Consider the following 24104-nt stretch of genomic DNA (forward strand, 5'->3'; position numbering starts at 1 on the left):
TTTATTCCAAGTTGTGATAGATGAGGTACCCGATACTTTGATCGTTAAGATTTGAATTTTACTTCTACACTTTTCATTTTTGTCATCAACTATTTATGAATTGGCAGTAGGCAGCCTTGCCAGGACTGCTGATTTTGTTTTTTCCAAAAGAGATCCAGTTAATAAATTAATTATTGATTTCATGAGGCTGGAGCTATTTGGTACAAAAATATGCTAGACCTGTGATTTAGGAAGCTCTCACATGTATCACAGATTTCTTCAATAGCAACATATTTTATTAGGCTTAAAGGAGAAATACTGAAGTACTATATGACATGCTGTGTAAATTGCCCTGGTAATAGTGGCAGTAAGTGGTGCAAGTGCTCAGAAGGGGAAAAAAAAAAATCCCACAACAAAAATAACACTTGAAAAAGCTAAATAAAACACACACACACACACACACACCCCCCCTCAACTTTAGTTACTTTTCTGAAACTGGAACAGGAACCAGAAATTAAAATTTTTCTCCTCTTCAAAGATCATTAAATACCCCCTAGTGATTGTGCAAGGTACTTTTTGAAGTCTTTACCAATAAATGTAACATCTTGATGAGTTACAATTCTTCCCTGTTACCTTCAGATTTTTAGTTGTAGCACGGACTTAAAATAATCTCCTTGCTTTGGCATTTATTACAACATTTCAAAGATGCCAGTGGTAGTTAAACTCTGCTTGACCTTTCAGTGTTTAAGAAGAGAAGCAAACCCTGACCCCGCAGCAACCTGATTCTGTCTCCTCTCGGTGCTGGCAAACTGATCACTTGTCTGGCCATGGCAGGACATTGGATCACCAGCCACATCAAAGGCAACAGGAGCCAATTCAGCAGCAGGAAAAAAGTCATCCATGCAAAATGGGCAATTAACATTAATCATACATGAAGTTGTTGGAGCCGATAACGAGAACCTGGTCCCTATGGCAACGCTCGGGGCAGTGCCCACGCCAGCACCCAGAGAGCCCAGGCACAGCTCACCTGCCAGGGGACACAGCACCTGTGCAGAAAGGCTCTGACACTCCAAAATGGAATCTCCCCACCCAATTCCCCAGGGATTTTCAGTGAGGAAGGTCCTCAGGGAAAACGTCAGTGGAAGTTTGTTCTAAAGCATCACAAACCTGAACTTTTTCTGTCATTGTGGTTGGTGTTTCCGTCAGAAAAAACCACTCCTCAACAGCACTGAATTGCTCAGAGCTGGGACTCCAGTGGAATATTACACCTTTATAACCTCACCATTAAGAATGGAACGTAGCACACGATCACTGTGTTCATCCTAAAACATCTCAATCAGTGAAAATCCAGCAGAGATCTGACTAATTACCACACATGATTCCCTTACCACCAGCTTGGTTGGTTGGGTCAGAATTCCCCCAGGATTCCCCCACTCACGACCCCCCTACATGGCTCTCTCCAGGTATCCCAGCTCACAGCCCATGGATGGTTTCCCAGGCACACACACCTAAATTACACCAGGATATTCTAGATGCCAGCTCTGTGTTGTATATCCTGGCACACTGGAAAGCTGCCTGGGCAGAGGCCATGCTTTATTATTGTTGATTATCATAAGAATAAATAAAATTTGCGTGTTTATGAAGTTCCATTATGCACATTTTTATTTGGCTTTTAATTTTGAAATATTGAGAATGCCTACAAATCACACTTCCCAGCTTTCCTCCTCTATAAAGGGCCACAGGACACTGAAGAGATTGGTGTTGCTTATTTTCCTTGAGGTTTCACCACTGAAAGCTGACATTCTCTAAGTAGTTGATATGCAAACTTAGAAGTTCTAAAACAAATAATAAATACGAAAAGGCACTAAGAGCTATGGGAAGTGCAAAAGTAGAAGTCCCTCACACAATAATTGTGATTGAGCCATCTCTAGGAGGTATCTGTGTCTGACACTCTCACTACTGTATGAGACAGGGTGGCTATTTTTCTGCCTGCTACTTAAAGAGGTCTTCAGATACCACAAGAGAACTGCAGAAAATGCTTCTATTTTACTTAAAAAAATTAATGGGGGTCTGATTCATGAAAACATCCTCAATAAAACTATCTGCAAAAATAGTGAAGCAGTATAGAGAAGCTTAAAATGATCTAGTTTCTACTATATTTTTTTTTTTTTTGCAAAACACCATTGTCTCAATATATTGCCATGCAGTCTATTATGTACTATTTCATTTTTACAAAGATCAAAAATTCAGGACTACTTAAAACTGTGCAGAAAGATAAAACAGATAAAACATAAAAGAAACATATGCAGAAACATAAAAGAGATAGAAGATAGAACAATTTAAATGAGCTTTCTAGAAATTTCTTAAATGTATTAAAAAGCCCCACTAGGGTAAAAATTTGTAGAACTATTCCATCCATATACAGATGCGTTACAGATTTATCTTACAGATTTATTCCCATGATGGTCTCCAGGACCTTTTGGTTATTCATTGATTAAGGTACTTATTTAAAACTTAGCTTGGGGTCTACAGTCAGAAATACCACCTGAATTCCTTGTATTCAACTGTCACTATAGCCTAGTTGCAATAGAGAACAAGTGATTGGTTCTTACTTAATGGAGTTTAATTGCTTATTTCTGAAATCAGGCATTACAGAATAAGTTTAAAACCAAAAAAGGCTTTTTGGTTCATTGAGATTTAAAACTTTAAGTAACTCTTTAATTACTTATGAGTATACCTGCAGATTTAAAATTCCTCAACATTCCCGGTTTTACTTTTTTTCCTGTCAAGTAACAGCACAGGAAAAATGGGGATAAATCAGCACATTTCAGAATGGTGGTGATTCATGGCTGCAGACAAGCTGGGAGGCTGATCCACGTTCCACACTGCCCCAGCTCAATTTAAGGGTATGGCAGTAAGGAAATTGGAAGTGTGACTCCAGCAGATGTAGGGATACACACAGAAATTTAACAGAACTGCATGAAGTTAGTAACCGTGGCAGTGAAGGTGCACTGGCACAGATAAAACACAGTCCATTTAGCCGTGGATCACAGCCAGTGGGACAAAGCTCCTGCTGCTGTGTCTTCATTCCCACTGTTCACACTCTGCCTACACCAAACCTTGCAGGAGGGGGCCTGTCCAGGATGGAATCGAGCCACTAATGACACACCCAGACCACAAATTCAAATTACAGACTTGTTGTCGAGACAATGCTCCCCCATGATGTCCAGCTAAACCAAATGTGTAAGTGCCAGAGATATGTAAGGCCAGGTTTATAACGAGCCTTGCAAACCTCGGCTCAGCTGCCTGGATGGCTCTGCTTGGCTTCTGGATCCACTGCACATTACAGCCAGTATTATTATGCAACTTAAATGTTTCGGACTGGGTTTTTGTTTTAATCTCCTGAAGTATCTGACAGTTCTGCAGGTAGAACCAAACCACTGAACACATTTTTAGGATTTTTCTACCTGTGTGTGAAAGCTCAGCACTGATGTGAGCAGATGACAAGGCAGGCACTGGGATAAGCACAGGAACAACACAACTCCATCCCAACAGCTGATGTTGGCCAAGGCACAGACAGAAATGCAGGGCACAGTCCAACCCTGAGCAAAGATATGCCATGACACTGAGGAGCTATAAATCTCCTTTCATACAAGTTAATTTAGCCCAAATTTTTTTAAGAATTATTTTATTTTTACACGTACTTCTACAAATATTTGCATGGAAACTTTCCAAGCAGGGAATCACCATCTATTACAAACACTCGTGGCATGTGTCTGAATTGTATCAGACCCTCCCAAGCTCTATTTTTGACCTGTATCTGAATTCAATGCCAATTCAGAGGAACGTATTACAAGAAAAGGTATTTGAAATACTGCTGGTTTCCACTAAGCTGTGTCTCAGTAAGTCTCAATTCAATGAAAGTTGTAAAAAATGTGACTGTTTAAGCCTATTATCTATGGACAGAAACCTAAGAGCAAGACTTGACGTATTTACAGCCGTGAGCATCATGTAACCCAGAGGAGCTGATATTAATTCCTTAACAGGGGTGCATTGTGCTGTGGTGGTACAATGCTGTCAGAGCAATTTGCAGGCTGATGCAATGGGAAACTGCTCCTGCCTTAACTGTTTTTAATCTCTGCACCACAAGTTTCAGTGTTTTCACAATCTTGGCAAAGACTCTTCAAAGGTAGAAAACAGAAATTCATCTTTCGAAGAATAATAAATGAAAGAACATAGAAGCAGTCCTCTGCACCAACGTCCATGCTGAAAGGAGGAATTGTTCCCAGCAATCCAAAGGAGCCTCTATGATTAGGTGATTCTGTCCAGGAGTAAACATCTGAGGGCTGAACTTCGCTACACAGAAAATACCTTTCAGTTTGCTGGTGGTCCTGAGCCAGTATGAAATTAAACAGGCAGTAATGTAAGGACGTAGCTCCACTGCCTCACCTTTACCTTTCCAGATTTTGTGACTGTTGGTATTTCATTTGTTAGCTCCTGAGACAGACAAGGCTATTATTTCTACTGCAAATGTACAGTAGGAGAAGGATTTTTCAAACAACAGAACACAAACCTTTAGGACCATGAGAAAATAAAAGGGAAGAAGGAAATCTTTTACAAAATTAACATTAAATTTTGTCTTTAAAACCTTTCTGTTTTGAAAATATGCTAATATGAATATATAAAACGACGTAAGTATTATCAGCTATGTTAAGTGAGATTTAACCTACAGGAATATAGGGACTTTCCCTATTTTGTGCACACATATGCACACACTCACAAAAACTCTACCTGATGGAAACTCCATAACAGCAGATAATTGAAATGACTGTGAAAGCAAACCCCACTGCACTCTCGTTCTGAATGTGGCCAACCTCAGGGCTGACTGAGAGAGGAGTGTGCTTCAACCAGAATCTGTAACTCTGTAATCTCAGCTGGGTACCAAAACCAGGGAATCATAAAGATACCAGTTTATGGTATCTCAATCCTCTCCCCACTGCACGTGAGCACTGGGTTTCATTCCCTCCCCTAAGAGATTACAGCATCACTCTTTCACTTCTTGATAATATTGCCTCTGCTCCTCCAAGTCAGGTTTACCCTTTCCCCCAAGGTGGGGTAACAGATACAGGGAATAATTATTCTCAGCTCATAACAAGCCTCAAATACTGCTTGGTTTTTTATACATTGAGGTACTTTTCTGACCAAAAGTTTGTCTGCTTTTCCATCGACAGCTACACCAAGGAACCTTCTCACCACAGCCACAGATCAATTCCCACTGAGAAACACGATGTCATTTTATAAATGTCTCTCTCACATACAGTTAGGAAAAACTGGAAGAAGCCAACTCCAGAAAAAGCAGCTCAGACTACTGCAAAGCAGTATGAGTTACTCCCAAGTTCAGGGATTTCCTGAACTCAAGTATGTCCTGGAGTAGATACAACAGTTGAGCAGACAAGTCGTACCTGCTGTTGATGTCTTTAAAAGACTTTCCTCCAGACCCAAGGGTTTGACTCTCCCAAAAATTCTGTGGTGTAACTTCCTAGCACCATCCACCTCTGGGCAAACACAGCCCTGCCACGGACTGCCACAGAATCCCACTCACATACACACACACAACTCCTGCTCCTTACTCAAGAGGTTGTTTTAAAAGCTGCTGAAAAAGACTGAAAGAATTCAAGTAAAGGAGTGTTTGTAACCAGATTTCCTGGAGATAAATGAAAGACATACGTTTCCATGGCTGCCAGCCTACTAAATTTTGCAAGCATAAATATTTACCTAGGACTGGGGGGGTGGGGAAATCAGGAAGAAAACCACCATCTAGACCCTTCAAAGTTTAAATACTGTAACACAGGGGTCATTATTTATAACTAGAAATAGAGAACATGTCTTTTCTATGTATATTTCTATCATGTTTTTCATCCCCTCCATATGCATTCTATTATTACCATTCTTACACCAGAAGATAATTTCTGTGTCACTCGCTCACCCTGTATGCATTCATTTTCTTTAGGCTTTCTTGTGGTTATTGATTTCCTGCTTTGTTGAAGTGGCTTTGTTTCTTTCGCAGCAGGCTATCCATTTTAAAACAACAGTTCTTCAACAAATAAAAAAAATTACGTTCTAAAATTAAGTAAGTTTTATCTTCCTTTATTTTCATCTGAGTTAAATGCAAGTGACACACTTCCCCTAACAAAAAAAGGAAATACTTAATGCCTCCCAGCACGCAAACAAGTAAATAAGTAAAATTTTTCTTTTCTAACAAGACCTATTTATTTTTATGATTGGAAACATGAAAGAAAAAGTGTAGTATAAATAAAGCCTCTTTTGTACTCTTATGTTGTAATCACTGCTACGGCCAGTGGTTTAACATCAACAAAACAGGATTATCTGGCCCAGAGCCAAATTCACTTAAGTCCTATCTTGCTACCCTGAAAGTTGTTAAAAGAATCCTTTTTTTCTTTCAATGCAAGTGGGCTCATGCTCTAACATGACAAAGTTTGCTGTCCTCTCCCATCAGACCAGTCCAAGATACTAATTTTATACAACAAGGAATACAATTACTATTTAATCAACTGCAAAACCAAGGGAAACAGAGTTTTTGCAGAAGATGACACTTGTGACATGTGCAGCGTCTTGTCTGGATGCTATTTGTTCGACAAGGGCCAGTCCCAGAGTTCTGAGCTTCTTTGCTCTCTCAATCCTCCAACATCCTTATTAACTAATTCCAGTGAACTAAGGCAAAAAAACCGCAGGGAAGCAGACAGACACTCTGTACTATATTATACTATATATTAAGGCAGAATTTTTGCCATCTTTCTTGCTAAAATCGAATTACCAAGTGCCAATTATTAGGGTACCAGAAGCCCCAGTACTTTTTCTTCCTCCATGTGCTGTAACAGACCTTCCTTGAGTGGCAGGAATTTGCTGTCCTACATCATCTTCCTCACCATCACTTCTTTAATGAAAAACCTTGCACACTACTGCTCAGGCATGGGAATTCTTTCCAAAAGCAAAGGGCTTCATGTTCTTGATCCAGTTATTAGATCCAGTTATATGAAACACCTCCCATATTGAATGTATCATACTGTTTAGGGAGGGATGTTTTCGTGAAGGAAAATGTATCCAATCAGCAGATGCAGGATTCTTTGATGCATTCAAATCAATTAGAGATGTGGGAGCTCACATTTCATGGCCAAACTAGCAGAAGAACAAGTACCAGGACAGCTGAAGATCCAGGTGCACCTTTGGGAGGGGACAGGCATCATCTCGAACTGATTTTGTGACAAATCAAAACCACTCAGAACTTTCTTTTTAGGCTATAGTCATGTGAGGAGGGAAGAGAAACAATGATAAACACCTGAAAGGTGTGTAAAGCAATGACCTGCACCCTGTCACACATCTGGGAACACTGCACACCTCGCATCTGCCTGCATCCAGCACTCGTGTCAGCTCTGCAGGTAACTCGGGACTGCAGGAAACAAGCGCCCACTCTGGAAACTCAGTACCCCACAGTGCAACACCAGACATGGCTGCATATCTGTTACCCAGGAAAAAGCAACTCATACAGGGACCCAATCCTGCTCCCAGGGCCAGGAAGGCAGGGCAGGGCCATGACCAAGAGGAAGGGTCAGGGCTGTGAATCCTTCACTGTCAGTGTCTGCCCTTTCCAGCCACACTATCTGAGTGAAGGACCTGCCTTCAAACTCACTGTGCCGTGTGGGCCTTAACTGACCAGGGACAAAATGATGCTATTTTGATTTGGGAACATCTGATAATGAAACAAGTCAGTTTGTTCAGATGAGGAGCTTTTTGTCAAGCATGGACACACAAAAACCCAAACTCATTCACTGAAGGAAGAGTTTCCTACCACCACGTGCTCTGGATCCCTGAAACATGAGGGATGACACCATCCCTGTCTGGTATTTACCACCTTTTTAAACATCAACAATCTTCAGACCTAAGTGCTGAGCACCAGAGCTGTGTCACTTATCCTTGCAGTAAATAAAAAATAGCAATTATTATTAATAATAATAACAATAATCTAATACACAGTAATTTCATCTCTAGAGTGCAAAGCATTTTAGAGATCAGTGTCACTATAGACAGGGAAATACAGATCTTACAAGGAGGAAATCACCCTGAGCTGTAGGGAGAAGTTGTAATCCTGAATCCCCAGCATTTGCCACTCAGTCATGAAATCAAACTGATCATAATTACAGTATTTGTAAACTATCCCAGAGCATGGATGCCTCACACAGTCCAAAACCATCTGCAAAGATGGCACTTTAGAAACACTGTCAGATGGATAAACTTCAGTGCCCAGAGATCACCCTCTCCTAATCCTCTGTTTAGCAACTGGTGGTTAAGTTTATGACCACAGGAGAAAAAAAAAAAAAAAGAGCTTTATAAGTATGCAGCCTAACTTTTAAAAGGAAATAGGCTTTGAAAAAGTTTGCAGGATATAGGAAATGAAAAGAAAAAATGTTTTCATTTAGTTTCCTGTTTAGATGTATGGACAGATTTGACTTCAAATAGATGAGCCACACAGAAGTTTCGTTTATAAGGGTCAGATGGTAACAGTTTCTGTTTAATCCTCGATTTACATTAACTTACAGGAAAATTAATGATTTTAAACAGGCATCAAAGTGAGGCTGTTTTTTTCATTTCTCTAACTTTGCTGGAGGAACAATTGTTTCCTTTATCTGTCTTCCAGAAAGTTGGTGATTGTGTTTAAGTTAAACTACTCATTGAGCCTTCAGGCACAGCATATTATGAGTTGTTTTGCAATGAACATTAGCCCCTTACGAGTGCAAACTCTCTGACAGCTCTCTTAGATTCTTGAGCTTACTCGAGCGTTTCACAAAACCACTCTTCACAACTGCACACATTATAATTTACACATTAAACCAGCAGGTTTTCACCTCAGGTCTGTTGCCAAGAATAATCCTTCAAAACTCTTTTATCTTTTTGTAAGAACATAATTATAAATGTGCAATTAACAGCCAAAGAAAGGTCTTAAGAAAAATCTTACAGCAATATTGCCTGTTTTAATGCCTCAACCAGATGGTGGTTTAAAGAAAGCGATTTAAAGAAAATAAATAAAAAGTCCCATTTTTCAGTCGGCAATGATACGTCAAGTGTAAAATTTGAGGTATTAAAGCTGGAGTGCTGCGGGTCTGTCTAATCACCAGAAGTGCTCTTAATTCTTTTGTTTTGCTGCTGGACAGACCAAGCAGTTGTAAACATCATTACTGATATGCATCAGTACAAAAGCACAGAGACCAGAGGCAAAAAGAATTATTTGCTGCATTTTTTCCGTGAACAGAGCCCATCCAGTGACTGATTTTCCCCAAGGAAGAATAATATGCTCATTTTTGTCTTTTGTTACAACTTGAATTTGTACAGTCTAATCCCGGAGTCTTTTCCTCTAAAAATACAGGTGCTTCCCTTTTACTAATTAAACATGACCACTGGGTAATTGTTGACATTCTCAAGTTGGAGTAATCACCTTGGACTAAAGGGGTGACAGAAATTCCAGCTTAGCCTTACTCCAGATAACACTCAAGATTTATTTTTTAAAGCTGTAGAGAAATGACAGAAGAAGACTCTCCCATTTGAAAACAACCCAGCTGCATTATTTTACAGCCAGGCCATAGTGCCATAAAATATCTGCTTGGAACTAATTAACTTAGGAGAATTATCAAATACATCACACAGTAAACTGACTGATTTGACAACAAATTCAACTGCTTAACTCAATTCTACAGTGATGGACATCTGGCCTGCTCTTGTTCAGATAATTTAATGTGTTCCACTATTAACAATTTCTATCATTTTAGATACACATTTCTTTCCTTGAAATTTAAGAGCTTCAGAGTGTTAGGATTTTTTGGAAATACTCAGAAGAGAAGCATCTTTCCTCAATGTCATTAGAAGCAGCAAATAATTCGGCATGATCAGTGATATGGAACACAAAATCAGACTTGCACTATTTCAAGAGATGGATACAGACAGATAAATATGAACAAATAAAAGGCAACAAAGCCTTTAATTGTACCCCATATGCCACATCATATAGCAGAGTATGTTGGAATTCAGGGTATTTCTGTAGGGCAGGGTCTGGAGCAGTTACAACCTGTGGGACCCCCCCACAGTTCTGGGAGGTTGTTATCATTTTCTTGCATAATAATCCTACAGAATTCATTGTCCAGCATCATTTGGGTTGTCTTCAAAGCCCAAATTAGAGACACTTAAATAACTACAACCAGAAAACTTCACCTTGCACTGCACTGAAATGAGCGGGCAACTTCAGTTCTGCATCAACAATACATTAACACAGTCCCATCACCTCCATGCAAAATTTCCAGCTGCTCAAGTAATTGTTTCTAAGTAGTATTTTTAACTAATAATTTTCCCTTTTATTAAAAACAAACAAAAATCAAAACTTGAGTTCCAGCAACGTAATTAGTTTCCAGGTCAATGACTTGTTTTCCCTTAATTTTAAAAATAGCTTTTATTGAAAAAAACCCTTCAAAGGAGCACAGATAAAGAAGCATGAAAATCTGTTCTGTGTTTGTGTCCAGTGTAGGTAGGTCCAGTAATTACTGACCTGTAGAAATAATTTCTGCTTCTGATAAATACTTAAACAACCATAAAAAGAATGATCTCAGGCTGATGACGGCCCAGGGTGGTGCTGCCATTAGGCAGAATAAAATCTTTCCATAAAGGGAGCTGCAGATTTAATTGATATATGGGAGAAAAAGGAAGATGCAGTACATTTAGACCCTAATTTAATGAGAAAAATCAACTAACAGAGTGCCTTGTTCCAATAAAAGATGAGTATGAATGTGAGCGCTCATGGACTGAAACAGCAAATTATGGTAAGGAGAGGAGCTGCCTTGAAAAATCAGCAATAAAGTGATTTAGCTCTAATATCTTCATAAACATTCTGAAAAGAAAGCAGGGAAGTTTAAAACAGCTCAAAGAAGAGACTGCATCGACAGGAGAGGGGAAAGATTACAAAACCCTTCAGCGAGATCTGAGTGTATAAAAGCAGCTTTAAAATTAATTCCATTTTTTCAAAAAGCAAAATTAATGAAGTGTGAAAAACAACGAAAATTTAGCCCTCCAAAAGAGAGGCAACATCTGCAACGTTAATATGCTGAGAGACATTTAGGTGTTATAAAATACTGCAAATGAGGCAGATGTGATAAAACAAGGAAAATATCCAACTTTTTGCTGGGCTGCAGCCTGGAAGCATCATGTCAGGAAAGGAAGAAATTGCCCAAACTCATCTGCTCCTCCATGGCTGTACCTGGAACTGCACGTGGATTCCTAAACCACCTAATTACAAGGAAGATATTCCCCAGCTAGAGGGAATTGAAAGCACTGCAGTCAAAATGATTAAGTTGTAAGAATAGGCTGATTTCAAATGAAATATTTAGATTTACATCACTGTATTCTGAATGGCAAACAGCAGATGTGAAAGGAATGTTCAACATAAAACACATCTAAGCAGATCTCTGCACATACAGCAAAACCAGCACAACTTTTTCACCGAAATGGCACTGCAGAGATCAACAACTTTTAAATGTGAAATGGCGAAAAGGCACGGAATTCCTCAGCTTCCTGTGGATCACCTGTGGGGCAGAGCTGGGACAGTGAAATAACCAGTTACGATTTCACTGCCCTGATTACACAGCTCTGGAACTCACCAGCCTTTGCAGAATTTCCCCACTCCACGCTTTGCTATTTGGGATTATTTCAGAACATCCAGAGAGGTATTTCAGATTTCAGGCACAGGGCAGAGCCTTGTGCAGGAACATCATTTGGTGTAACACCCTTGGCTCCCTTCTGAGAGCAGCGATGCTGAAGCACTTTCAGTTTTCTCCTCCGGTGCTGCTCACTGCTGCTTCCCAGCTTTAATTGCACAGCTTTTCCTTAAGCAAATATTAACAACAGAACAAATTCCTCAGCTAACTGAAAAGGTTATTTTCCAGTGATACTTAAAAGAGCCCAGTTGTTCCAAAGCATTATTCTACCATGACTAATTGACATTAGAAGAAGTGCAAAGTACATAACTTGATTCTTTTTCAAATACAACAGAAGACATTTCTTTTCAAACCACACAAAATCTGTCTGGGCTGAAGTTCTGCTTAGGCTGCAGTGATGAAATCTCAAAGGAAAACGTATGAGAACGTTTTTTCAGTAATTCCTTGTAAGCCCGATTTTTTTTCTGTGAAATCTCCAAGTTTGGTGCCTGGTAAGCATGCTCTCACTGTGTTTATTCACTCATTGATTTTTTTATTGCTATTGGATGCAGACATTTCCTGAGAAAAACAAAAATAAAATCATAAAACTTTAATTTTTTTTTCCTATTTTAATTTCTTAAAACATGCTTTCCTAAAGAAGTGAAACAGATTTCCCTTTTAATATTGCAGTGCTGGAGTGCGCTCATTTTTAACTTTCTAACAGTGATAACAGTGAATTTACACAGTGTAAAAATTATTTGAAATTACCCAAATTTAAATTTCTCAATAACCATGTATTTCCAAGTCAGTTCGAAGTAGATTGGGTGCAATCACATGCTTCAGAGAGCATCTTCCTCCTGTTAGGGACCAATTCCTACTCTCCCTGTGAATCCCTTCTCAGGTACAGCTGGATAGCAGGGTTATTTATCATTTACCTGAACAAGCCTGAGCCTACAACATGTGCAACCCAATCCACAGAAATTCTCCAGGATTATCCTTGAGGGCATTTCTTAATAGAATTAAGCTTAGCACCATCACAAATTATTCAAATAGGCCTAATTAAAACACATTCAAACTGCCTTTTAAATTGCTGCTGAGCTTGAACCAGTTCAATGCATCAGATCTCAGTTTTTCAAAGTCTCTGGAAGAGCTGAGCACTTGTGCCTGCCCTTGTTTTATGAGCAGCCCTACCAACACAGTGTATTATTATCAGAGAAGTTCAAAGAAGAGCATCTGAGAATGATTAAAAAAACAAAACTGGGCATCAATTCTAACTTCCCAGCCAAAAAGTATGTTGTCAATGACTGATGTGCACATTCAAGTCCAGAAAACCTCTGACATCTATCATTAGCATTTGTGTCTCAGTAAAGACCTTTAGATCTGTCAACACTGCCCCAGAGTCTAAAATTTCTATTAATTGTCAGGTTTCAGTTGCAGATTTCCCAAAGCAGGTTTCCCTTACCTAAACTGCTTCCAAACTTGAAACTGGGCAAAAATAAAAATGAGAGAATCAACATGAAGTTGTTCAGAAAAAAAATGGACTGGCCTGTTCTATTTTCCACATTTGAATTTTACCTTGATATTTAACAATTCTATATTTATATATTTAAATTTTCCATCTCCAGCCTTTATGTGTTTTAGAGTTATTTTTAACTTGACTTTTTCAATCTCATGATTTAAAACAGTTCTTGAGCATTAGCAACATCAAACAAAAATGCTCAGAAATAAATGGCATTCACTGCCATGCTTTTATCTATACACCAATTTTTACTGGAATTTTGAAGTTTTAAAGGCTTCAGTTTTAAATGCAGCCATAATTACAGGAAACATTCATTTAATAGGAATGGGTCAACATAATTCAAAAAGGCAGTAATAAGATATTTAGCAAACATTATCCATCAGTGCCCAAATGAAGAAGATTTAATAACATACAGAAAAGACTCTGCCTTCACATATTCCCACAGATCCCCCACATCACAGAGACATTGTGAAATATACAAGGCCCATGAGGGCGCAAAAAAGTGGTCACCTATAGAAGAGTTCTGCCTACAAAAAAAGGGCAGTAAAAAAATATTTTTAAATGTTTATACTTAGATGTTGCCCCACTTGATGAGAGTATTTCTCTAATTCTTAGTAATTCCTTCCAAGTGCTGTTCTGGTCCCCTGTTCAGCCGATGGGTTTTCCTCTCCATTTTTTTTTGTTTCTCTTTCACCCAGCAGTGTTTCCCTGCTTAACCTCAGACATCTCCCACTGTTATATCCACCCCTACAATCCCACTTCAAGAAACTCTCAGTCCTTACTTTCGACAATAAAAAAGCATCATATCTCAAGATTTTATTTACTTTTTGGCACTAAAAAATACTGCCCTTACAGCAACATTAAGTTTGTTCTTTCACATGTTATCATGGTTTATGCAACAGCCAATCCTTCGAGACAGGGAGCTCCAATCCTGATAACCAACCACCCTCCCAACCGCCGGCACGGACACAGGAACCCGGCAGGAACAGCTCACCAGGGCTGTGGTTAAGGACTTGCACCAAAAAAAACTGAACAAGGCAGCCTAATTTGTGTGTTGTATTCACCAGAGTGACCTATTTTGCAACTGTATTACATTAGGAGCAAACATTTAAATGATAGATAGATAAAAATGAAATTGTTTCCAACCAAAAGCCTGTGTAATACAAAATCCATTTCCTTCCACGTTTACGTTTTTAATCAACATCTATCCCAACTGCTCAATATTTCCCAATGATTTGCCTCTAGAATATCCCCCAAACTCTCTGCTCTTGGCCTCACATCCACCAAATCTATCCCACAGCCTCAGGTCTGTTCTCCCACTGTGGGAAATTTCTCATCCCGGCTGCTTTCCCTGGACCACTATTATGGTATCAAACAGACCACAAAAGTAAAGAATGAGCCAGAACACAGGAGGAAATGAAGCTCCTGCCCTTTCCCTCTCACTGCTTCTCCCCGGCTGGAAAGAGTCAGCTCTGACACCTTCACACCATCCCAGGGGTTCTCCCAGATGGGAGCTGATGGAAAATGGGAGATCTTTGCTCTGCCCCTGAATTGGGAGCGAGGACCTGCACAGAGGGTGGGGCAGGTGACAATGCAAACACCCAGAAAAGAGAGCTGGAACTTCACTGCAAGGGTTCAGCTCAGTGGGTGTGAGCAGGGGTGACAATACAAATGGTACTACTACAGAAATAATGCAGAAAGGGTATCCGAGAATGGTTTGGGTTGGAAGGGACCTCTAAAGGCCATCCAGTCCAACCTTCTGCAGTGAGCAGGGACACCTTCCACCGGATCAGGTTACTCCAAGCCCCACCCAAACAGGCCTTGAATGTTCTCAGGGATGTGGCATCTACCACCTCTCTGCACACCTTGTACCAGTGTTTCCTCACCCTCATTAACTATTTTCTTGTTTAAATGAAAGGTTATTATGAAGGGGTAACATACTTCTTTTTTTTTTCCTGGATAGAATCATAGAATCATTTTGATTGAAAAGACCTTTAAGACCATTAAGTCCAAGTATTCACCCAGCACTGCCAAGGCCACCACGAACTAATTAAGCTGGAGGAAGTATTTTGCTAAACTTAACTCCATCTTTGTAAAAAGGATTTTAAGACTATGACACAATTCACGTCTAACTATGACTTCACATATACCAACGTTCCAAGCAGAAATATCTTGTTCTCTTCTTACCTCCTCTTCCCATCCCATTGGTTTTGCTTCTTGCAGACTGATAAGCTCTGTCCAGCAAAACACCAAAATATGCACTTGACTAATACTCCCCGTGGTTCTGCTGACCCAGGTTGTTCCCACCTCAGCCACTGCTCCTGTCACCTGCTGGGTCGAGGGCAGGATAACCTGCTCCTTCCAGGAGCCAGGGAATTAGACATCCACTATTTATACTCGGGTACCTCAAAGTGCTCTGCCTGTGTAGATAATCTCCCACAGCTGCCACAGACTGGCTGAGGCAGACAAAGCTGGATTTAGCTCTCACTGCCTTAGCACAAACAATCAGCTCATCACAACTGGGGTAACAGCTACAGCAACAGTAACCATTAAAATGCAAACGCTTGTTTTTAGAAGGTTAAGGTACTTCTTAAATGTGAAACATTAAACATTTATAGCAGCTTTAATTTGGATGCTCACTCTTTTGAAACATAAAGGAAGAAGTGAACCAGTGACACTAATTATTTAAACCCAAACAAGTATCACGGTACTTTGATTTTATTATTATTATTATTATTATTGTAGGATTTATCTAATAGTCCCTGAAATATATGCACCCAAGATACGTATTATTGCTTTTGTGCAATGACAATTTATTAGAAAATACAGTAAATAATGTATTTAAAATTTGGATTTTGTCCCCTCCTAAACTCTCGTAAAGACAGCAGCCAAAACACTGAGTAAGTCAGGGTGCCTTTGAAGATATTTAATTAAAATCTAATCCCACATTCTTAAGGGCTCACATAAATTAAGCTGTCATTCAGGAGATTTATGCATTCCCATTTGCATATTACATACAATTCATCAATTACTGGTGTTTGAAGGCAGTGCCGTTCCCCGGGAGCGCCGCTGCCAACAGGCACTTGGCGACGCTCCGGCAGCGCCCGCAGGCCCGGGAAGAGCCACTTCCATATGGCTGATCCTCCTCTGCCGTCACACACCGCCCCCAGCTCTCAGACACCTCCCCTCAGCGGGATGGATCCTGCTCAGCCCAATCTGGCAGCTGGAGACCAACATTTGGGCAGTCTTGGAGCAACCACAGCAGAGCCGATGTTCCTCGCATCGTGAGGTGTCACCGAACAGCCGTAAGTCACCTGATGCTGCTGCAGGAAGCCAGGCCCCGCTCCTGGATTTTCTCAAACTAAATCACAGAACCACAGAATCACATCCATTTAGATCCATCCAGTCCAGCAGCAGCACCACCACGGCCACTACTAACCCACGTCCCCAAGTGCCACATGCACACGGCTTTTGAATCCCTCCAGGGATGGCTTCTGGTTGCTGATTAATAATAAGTAATAAATACTGCCTGGAGACATTTCTGGCTCCTTCACTGCTCACAAGACTCTCTTTGTGGCATTAAGGGCCCCGTTAAGTTAGAACAAAATATATCCTTTTAAGTGTTCAAAAATATTTATCCGAGTTTATACATGTTTCAATATATTCAGACCTAGGAAATTTTCCCAGTAATTCTTTAACATTTTTAAACATATCCTTAGATAAGCACAGCTCATATACACATGTGGAACATTTCCTTTTAAGAGCATCATTACCTGAATAAGAATATATCCATAACTGCTTTACACTCCTGTATTTGTGTGAGCCGGTCCAGCAGGGGAGCAGAGCTGGCACATCCACGTGCCCAAACACACATCTGACATTCCCTGGCCTATCTGAACCATGGACCCTCATCCCCACAGCTGTCTCATGGATGTCTGTACGTCCACAGCCCAGTATCACCTTCCTTGTTCCCACATCTGCAGTGGTTTGATGACAGGACAGGCACAGATTCAACAAAGAACTCAAGAAACCATGAGAACCAGACCAACATGCAAACAACAGGCTCAGAAACTACATGGAAAAAGTATCAAACCCAACACTGATTCACATATCCTGTTTCTACATCTTTTTTGGGGGCTTAGACAACGATCTTAAAGCATCTAACTCTGGGAAGACAAGGTAGTGTATGACTTGAAAATTAATCTGTGAAACAAATATATGTATCTGTAATTAGATTAATTTTTCAACAGCTTTCAGAAGGATGTGGGAGTCTCAGTAAAACCTCCATTGTGCATTTTCTTTGCTCACTCATCTTGCTCTGCTATTTTAGACCATGGAGTCTCTGGAACAAACGTCCCTGTCAGTGGTAGTGATTTCCTGCTCATCCAACAACCACAGCAGTGCTGCATGGAAGTGCAACAGCAAAAGGTCCTGTCCTTCTTTGGCTGCTCGTCTTTGAATACTGCACTAACATGCTGATCACAAATGCACCGAGGGACAGAAATACCACCAAAAGGTGGTGTTTCCCTCCCACAGCTCTTAACTCAGCACTGACCTGGCACACATCTGCCAGCCCAGTCTGAGACCTGTTAGGGCCAACTCTGGTAACTGCACCAAGCACAATGTGTGAAACCACTCGACTTCATTAACTGCAGCCTCAAGCAGGTCTTAAATTCACATCTCCAAAGGGGAAAGGCTAAAGCAATAACCACTTGTTACAGTCTTGTTACTGAGCTAATGCTCATCTCGTACACTCACTGAGATTTTGCTCCATTTATCTTATGTTTTGTACTATATGATTAAAACTAGACTATTATTTCTGTTCTTCCACCAAATGTTTTAAAAAATTACTTTCAACAGTTGGTTTCCACTTAGCAATGAGCTGCTATTAAAGCTCCTGCTAAATATAAATGCACAACAATTTGGGGACATCTTATGATTTTTTGGTAAGTTAGGATAACCTAACGGAATTAATTAATGGAGTTAATGGAATAAAGAATAAATACCACAGCTGATGTCAGCACCAACTTCTCAGTGACTCTCTGAATGATGAGAGGTGATGTAGTTCTACCTCTGCTGAGGAGTTAAGACGTACTGAAGCAACCACAGAACACAACATCATCCATTTATTAACTTCCCTCTAACAACAGCACACTTCACTATGCTTCCAGCATTTTCATAAGCATTAAATTCACTTTTAAAATGCAAAGACATCCCTCTTCAAAATTCCATACACCCTGTGGATTGAGAGATTTGTCTGTTTCAAAGGAGAACCACACATGGGTTACGTCCTTTCTCATACACTCAACTGCCTCTCCAAGAGATCTTTTGATAACTGAAGAATCACTGGGATTCTTTAAAATCACAAGAAAGCAACCCTGAGATGATTGGTTGGGAAAGAGATTTTTGAGTTCCCACTTTTTAGCATTGATTTAACTTTCTGTCTTTTCTTAACTCTCTTTTAACTTGAATTTAGGAGAAACTATTGGGTGGGAAGGGAAGGAAAAGGAATTGTTTCAACATCAGTCATCACTTCAAGATTATATCGCAGAAAAAAAAAAATCTACAGATTTCTAAAGTATTAACAGTCCATGAAATATGAGATGTCAATACACAGCAACCACAAGCCCATGAAATCTCCCACTTGTGACACACCAGAGGTTTGGAATCCCATCAGCAGCCGAGTGCCTCCGTGACTCTGGGAGGTGCTCAGCTCCTCGCATCACATCCTCCCAGCCCATTCATCCCAGAAGTTCTGTCACCGCTGCTGCAGTGACTGACACGTTTTCCTTGCCGCTGTTTTATAAACACGCTGTGTAATGACGGCGTTTCGCTGGGGGCTGGGCACCTCTCTGTGACGCCTTGTCACAACACAGGAGCGGCACAGGCACACTCCCAACCCTCCCCAGAGCTCCACCTCACACGAGAGGTTCCCAAGCAGCTCAGGGAATAGGCTGCTCTGTTAGAAATAGTGCGCGGAATAGCTGCACCGCGCAGAAAAACTCCGGAACTTGGAACGGACAGGTAATTTTCTAACCTACTGGTATTATTTCTGTGTGTAACTATTCAAATGCAATTATATATACTGCATGAAAGAAGACAAAAGATGTTCTAAAATGAATCTGTGAGATGATCAATGTACAGAGGTGACAAGTACACCACAGGCAAAACCAGCACTAAAAGCTACATGACTTCATGCATTAATTGAATTATTAATATTGACCACCCTGAAAGTTTCCCTGTCTTGCTGTTGTACAGCTCATTGCAAAAAAACCTTGAGAACATCTGTCCCACAGTAGCTGATAAATAATTAGTTTATTTTAATTAAAGTTTGACATAGTTTCTAGAGCTGGCACCCTCTGGAGTGCATGGGAAGTTGGCAGAGAGCTCCGTTCACCTCGCACAGAGTGACTGGACTTGCATTGTGCCCACAGCCCAGATGGAAAAAACTGAAAATCAGGGGCTCTCAAGTGATGCTCAAGATGAAAACTGTGGAGAAAGATCACTGCCCAGCACCCCTCAGCTTCCTGGGCAGGCAGGAGCCTCTGGCAGAACACTGAGCTCTGCAGGCTTTTAACAGAGCTGGACACGGCCAGCTCTGGCCACCAGCTCTGACCACAGCACTCCCGAGGGCCTGGCCCACACTCTGCCCGCAGATCTGACTTATGGCACCACAGGGTAATTTTCTTGCCATTTTTCCAAAATACATCTTCTCCGAACCAAACGTAACGGATTTGTGGGACACCCACTCCTCGTTCACTAACTCTGCTTTGGCTGCCCTGTCCTGTTGCTGAGGACAGTTCAGTTTGGTGTTTCACTACCATCTGTATCCCTGTTTGCTAACAACACCTGCTTGTCCTAAATCCTCACAGAAGCTGCATGATGAGCAAATGGCACTGACAACTTCTCCTTCCTCCAGCACGGCCGCGTGTCGCAGGCCTCTGGGAATTGATCTTTCCTCAGATGAAGTTGTGCAGTGGTAAAAGAGGGGGGAGAATGCCATTTAAACCATCATTAGACTGGAAGGTGACACCTACAAACATCTGGCTTCAAAACAGAAAATGAAAACTGTTCTAAATTAATGGTCTTCCATACGTTAATGCACCTTGGATTTTTACTGTATATACATTAAACTGGAGTTTTAAAAACTTAAATAATGTTAAGTCACATCTACAATTTCCCTCTGATAGCTGGAACAGACAGATGGTTCAAGCCATAACTTCCCATCAGAAGACGGCTCCTCTGGTTCTTCCAGTACTTCATCCTGGAGTTCTGTCAGGAAAAGCCTTGCTGGGTTTCACCTTCAATATTTCTCTCTCAGGAAAAAAACATGCAACTAATGGTCAACCCCCCGTGGGTACCCTTCAAAGGAAGTCTTTAACCTCAGATGTCCAAGCTACTTGTCACTAAATTATGTGTGTCTCTTACAACAGCAATTGGTAGAAATGTGTCATTTTGCCTTTATAATTGTGACAAGGAAGTACATTTGTAGGTATTTCAATTTTCGCTACATTTAAACAAAATTTTACCTTTTAATTTTCATTTTTCAATTAAAGACTAAATTCTAAGCCAGCTATAGATTTCCACTGAGACCCTACATTTAAACAAAATTTTACCTTTTAATTTTCATTTTTCAATTAAAGACTAAATTCTAAGCCAGCTATAGATTTCCACTGAGATTTTGGACTGGTCAGCTGCCAGTTCAAGCCGTCAGTATTCCCTTCTGCTGAAGAAAAAAGCCTGACCAGTCATTTTTAGAACACTTTCTACATTTTTAATGTTCAATGTACATAAAAGAGGTAACACAGAAAGTGATCAGAAGACACGGTAGAACTAAACATCACTCACAACTACACATTCATTTTACTTATTCCTTTAGCTGAGAAAACTGAAGAAACTCATCTTTATTATCTTTGAAAATTACTTGCTTTATATAATTACAGAAATTAAGTGCAGTAAGAAGCCACCTCTCAGGTGGGATTTTAGAGATCAAAGTCCCTTTTTTCCTTAGAAAAGGCTAGGCTTTCAGGATCAGGCACATCCATGTTAAAAAGGAATTCCCATTATTTATCTGTGCTGTAAGTAGCAGAAATATGTATGGTCAAACACCAAGAAATAACACTGCTCCAGCACTACACAGCACACTTTATCTTCCTCCCAAATTAGCCAAGAAAGAAGGGAAAACCTTCCTTAAATCTCTGAACCCATACTTCACATTAAAATACGAGAAGCCACAGAAGAAGCAAAATCATCCATATACTGAGGGCGTTTGAAAACAGAAAATGTTTTTGATTTTCCCTTTCTGCTTCCATTATTCCTTTCCTGCAGACCAGCAACACACAGAGGGTTGGTCTGCTGAAGGATTTTGATTTGAACTTGTGTCAAGAGTGAATTTGCGCTAAGAGAGATTCTTAGAGTTTCACAGAAGACCGTAATGACACGTGCAACACATACCCAGGAACTGCAGTGCCAAGGAAGGAAGGGAAAATAAAGTGTAATTTTATATTGGTCGCCTACGGGCCACAGTTTCTTTGCTGTTCTATTAACAGCTCAGAATCCTCTGTGCTGTGAGAGCACAGAGAACTGTAACTGCCAATTAATGTAATGATATTTGCATATTCATTACCATGGTTATAAGGAACACTGGTGCTCTCGTTGTGCAAGGGGGATCCAACTGGCGCAGAGGGGCGTTCGTCTGGCAGGCCGGGACTGGGAGAAAACTGAGGGGAGCCAAGGAATTAGAACCAACTGTGCAACACCAAGGCTCCTCTGCCTGCCTGTGCACACTTCCCCAGAAACATGCAATCCACATTTACCTAAAAATTATTTGTTATATAACCCTGCCCCCTTTGATTATTGCTTTCTTTATGCCTTTTTTGTCACCAGTTAACAACACCAGCGTGAACTCACAAACTCTCTGCTTTTTAACTTCCCAGCTACTTCCTGTATTTTTTATGATGACCGTATGCTGGATTATTATTTAATTATGATTAAAAAATAAACTCCCACATGTAGGTTACTTTGAAATGAAGGCAGTTTACAAATAACTCAGGCCTGCTGCTTTTCTCACGGTTCACTCAGCATTTCCTGTCACCTGCACTCAGGCAATGTGCCATCGATATTCAAGTTTACTCAGACACACACACCCCCCTTCACAGAGAACTAAACTCTGGTCCAGAGCTACACACTGCTTCTTCCCAAAACGATCAAGTACCTTTTAAAATCTTCTAAGTGTATTTGAAGAAATACTTTTTAGATCAGGGCACTGTGGTTATTAAAGATACCAGAATAACCCCAGTGCTTCCTGGTCCCAGAGTAAGGCTGTTCCTGAGGCGCTGATGTCAGTGTTATTGTCGTAAGAGCACGAAACCCTGTATTCCCACAGAAATGCCAAACACTCTCCATTTCCCAGACAATGTCACATCACTGAGGTGCTGCTGCACTATGCTGTAAATAGCCAATACTGCATCTCCAGTAAACCCATTTTAAATACATACAGCCTATGTGATATTTTTATCTACATATCTGAAAACTTAAAGTGTCCCATAGAGAATTTTTAAAAAAAAAAAAAAAAAGGGAGGGGAACCAGGAATGGCAGAATCAGCTCCAGTGAATTCCAGGGAATTGGCTAATCCAACTACAACCTCTGTGCTGCACTCAGCTCATCGCATCACATCTGGAAATGCATCAGCACATCAGCACACAGGATTTGATTGTTGTTCTCTCCCTCAGTTTCGTTTTGTGTCTCCCACTTCAGATATTAAATTTTCCAATCATCTTCCTTCGATGTTGTTTTAATTTAATTTAAAAGCAATACAAACATGTCTGATTTACAAGATTTTTATCACTACAGTATCTTATCACCTCATTAGAGTAATTTGCAAAGTCTTTTGTCCCAGTTGATACCAGAAAGGATTTATTTTCACCTTCGGGTTCTTTTTCCTTTCTCAGTCTGTTTATGAGCTGCAGTACCTCATCTCTGGGCAGTGAGGGAAGGTCCTGGCAAACAGGGAAGTTTTGCAATACTACAAAAACCATCGGGCTCAGGCTCAGACTCTCTTTGGCTGCTGCCAAAAATGTTTTTATCTCCAGCTCTCACGAACTTCCTCTGGAGTTTTGGTCACAAGGATTGCAGCTGCCTTGGGTGGTTATGAATGAAGAGGGAACCCTGCCTGGGCCCCGAGCTGTAACATTGCTGCTCTGCACTGAACTGGGATGAGAAGCAAACCAGCAACCACACGCACACACACACACACACACACACACACACGCACACACACATATATCTATCACTAATTCATGATTTATTTTTTCCCCCTTAAAATCTGGTGGCTGGTCACACCTGCATGAAGAGCATATAGGAAAGGGCAGCTGCTGCAAATAACAAGCCAGAAACTTACTCTTGCAAACATCGTGGAGCCAGAATATTCTCTGTCTGAACACCCATGAGCACAAAGGACTATAAACTGCAGGCATATGATGCTCCATGTTGCAATTTTTTGCAGGATGAAAGAAGAGCCATTAAAGTCTGGTGAGCCCCACATGCAACACCCCAGGGCATTCCAAGGGCTCTAAAGAGCCCCGAAAGTCGCTTTTTTCCTTGATCTTGGCAAACAGTAAGTCAGGAATGAAGGAGATCAAAAAGATGATCCCAAAAATTAAATTATCAGAAGGATTCCAGTAGAATTCTTCTTTTTTGTACATAAACTGCACTGAGGCCAGGAGCATGAACTGATACGGAGTTACCAGGTCAACATCTTAAACAAGATGGTGATGAGGAACAGGTAAAAGCAGACATGGGTTCCTAACATCAGCATTCTTCAGAGAAGTAGTAAATTAAGCTAATCTTGACCTGT

General features: G+C 40.5%; 1 protein-coding gene across 3 annotated transcripts in view; it reads right to left on the bottom strand.

Annotated features, from left to right (window-relative positions):
• Nucleotides 1-24104, bottom strand: part of DACH2 (dachshund family transcription factor 2) — a 162457-nt gene that overhangs the window by 131199 nt on the left and 7154 nt on the right. The window contains exon 1 of one of the 3 annotated variants that reach the window (XM_017742485.1): nucleotides 15436-15555. The exons of the other annotated variants lie outside the window; for them this stretch is intronic. The gene's annotated coding sequence lies outside the window, so the exon portion shown is untranslated. Of the gene's footprint in view, nucleotides 1-15435; nucleotides 15556-24104 lie in introns of those variants that run through there. 3 annotated transcript variants of the gene reach the window in all.

This window comes from Corvus brachyrhynchos, unplaced genomic scaffold (genome assembly GCF_000691975.1).
Source record: "Corvus brachyrhynchos isolate BGI_N302 unplaced genomic scaffold, ASM69197v1 scaffold220, whole genome shotgun sequence".
NCBI classification, from domain to species: Eukaryota; Metazoa; Chordata; class Aves; order Passeriformes; family Corvidae; genus Corvus; species Corvus brachyrhynchos.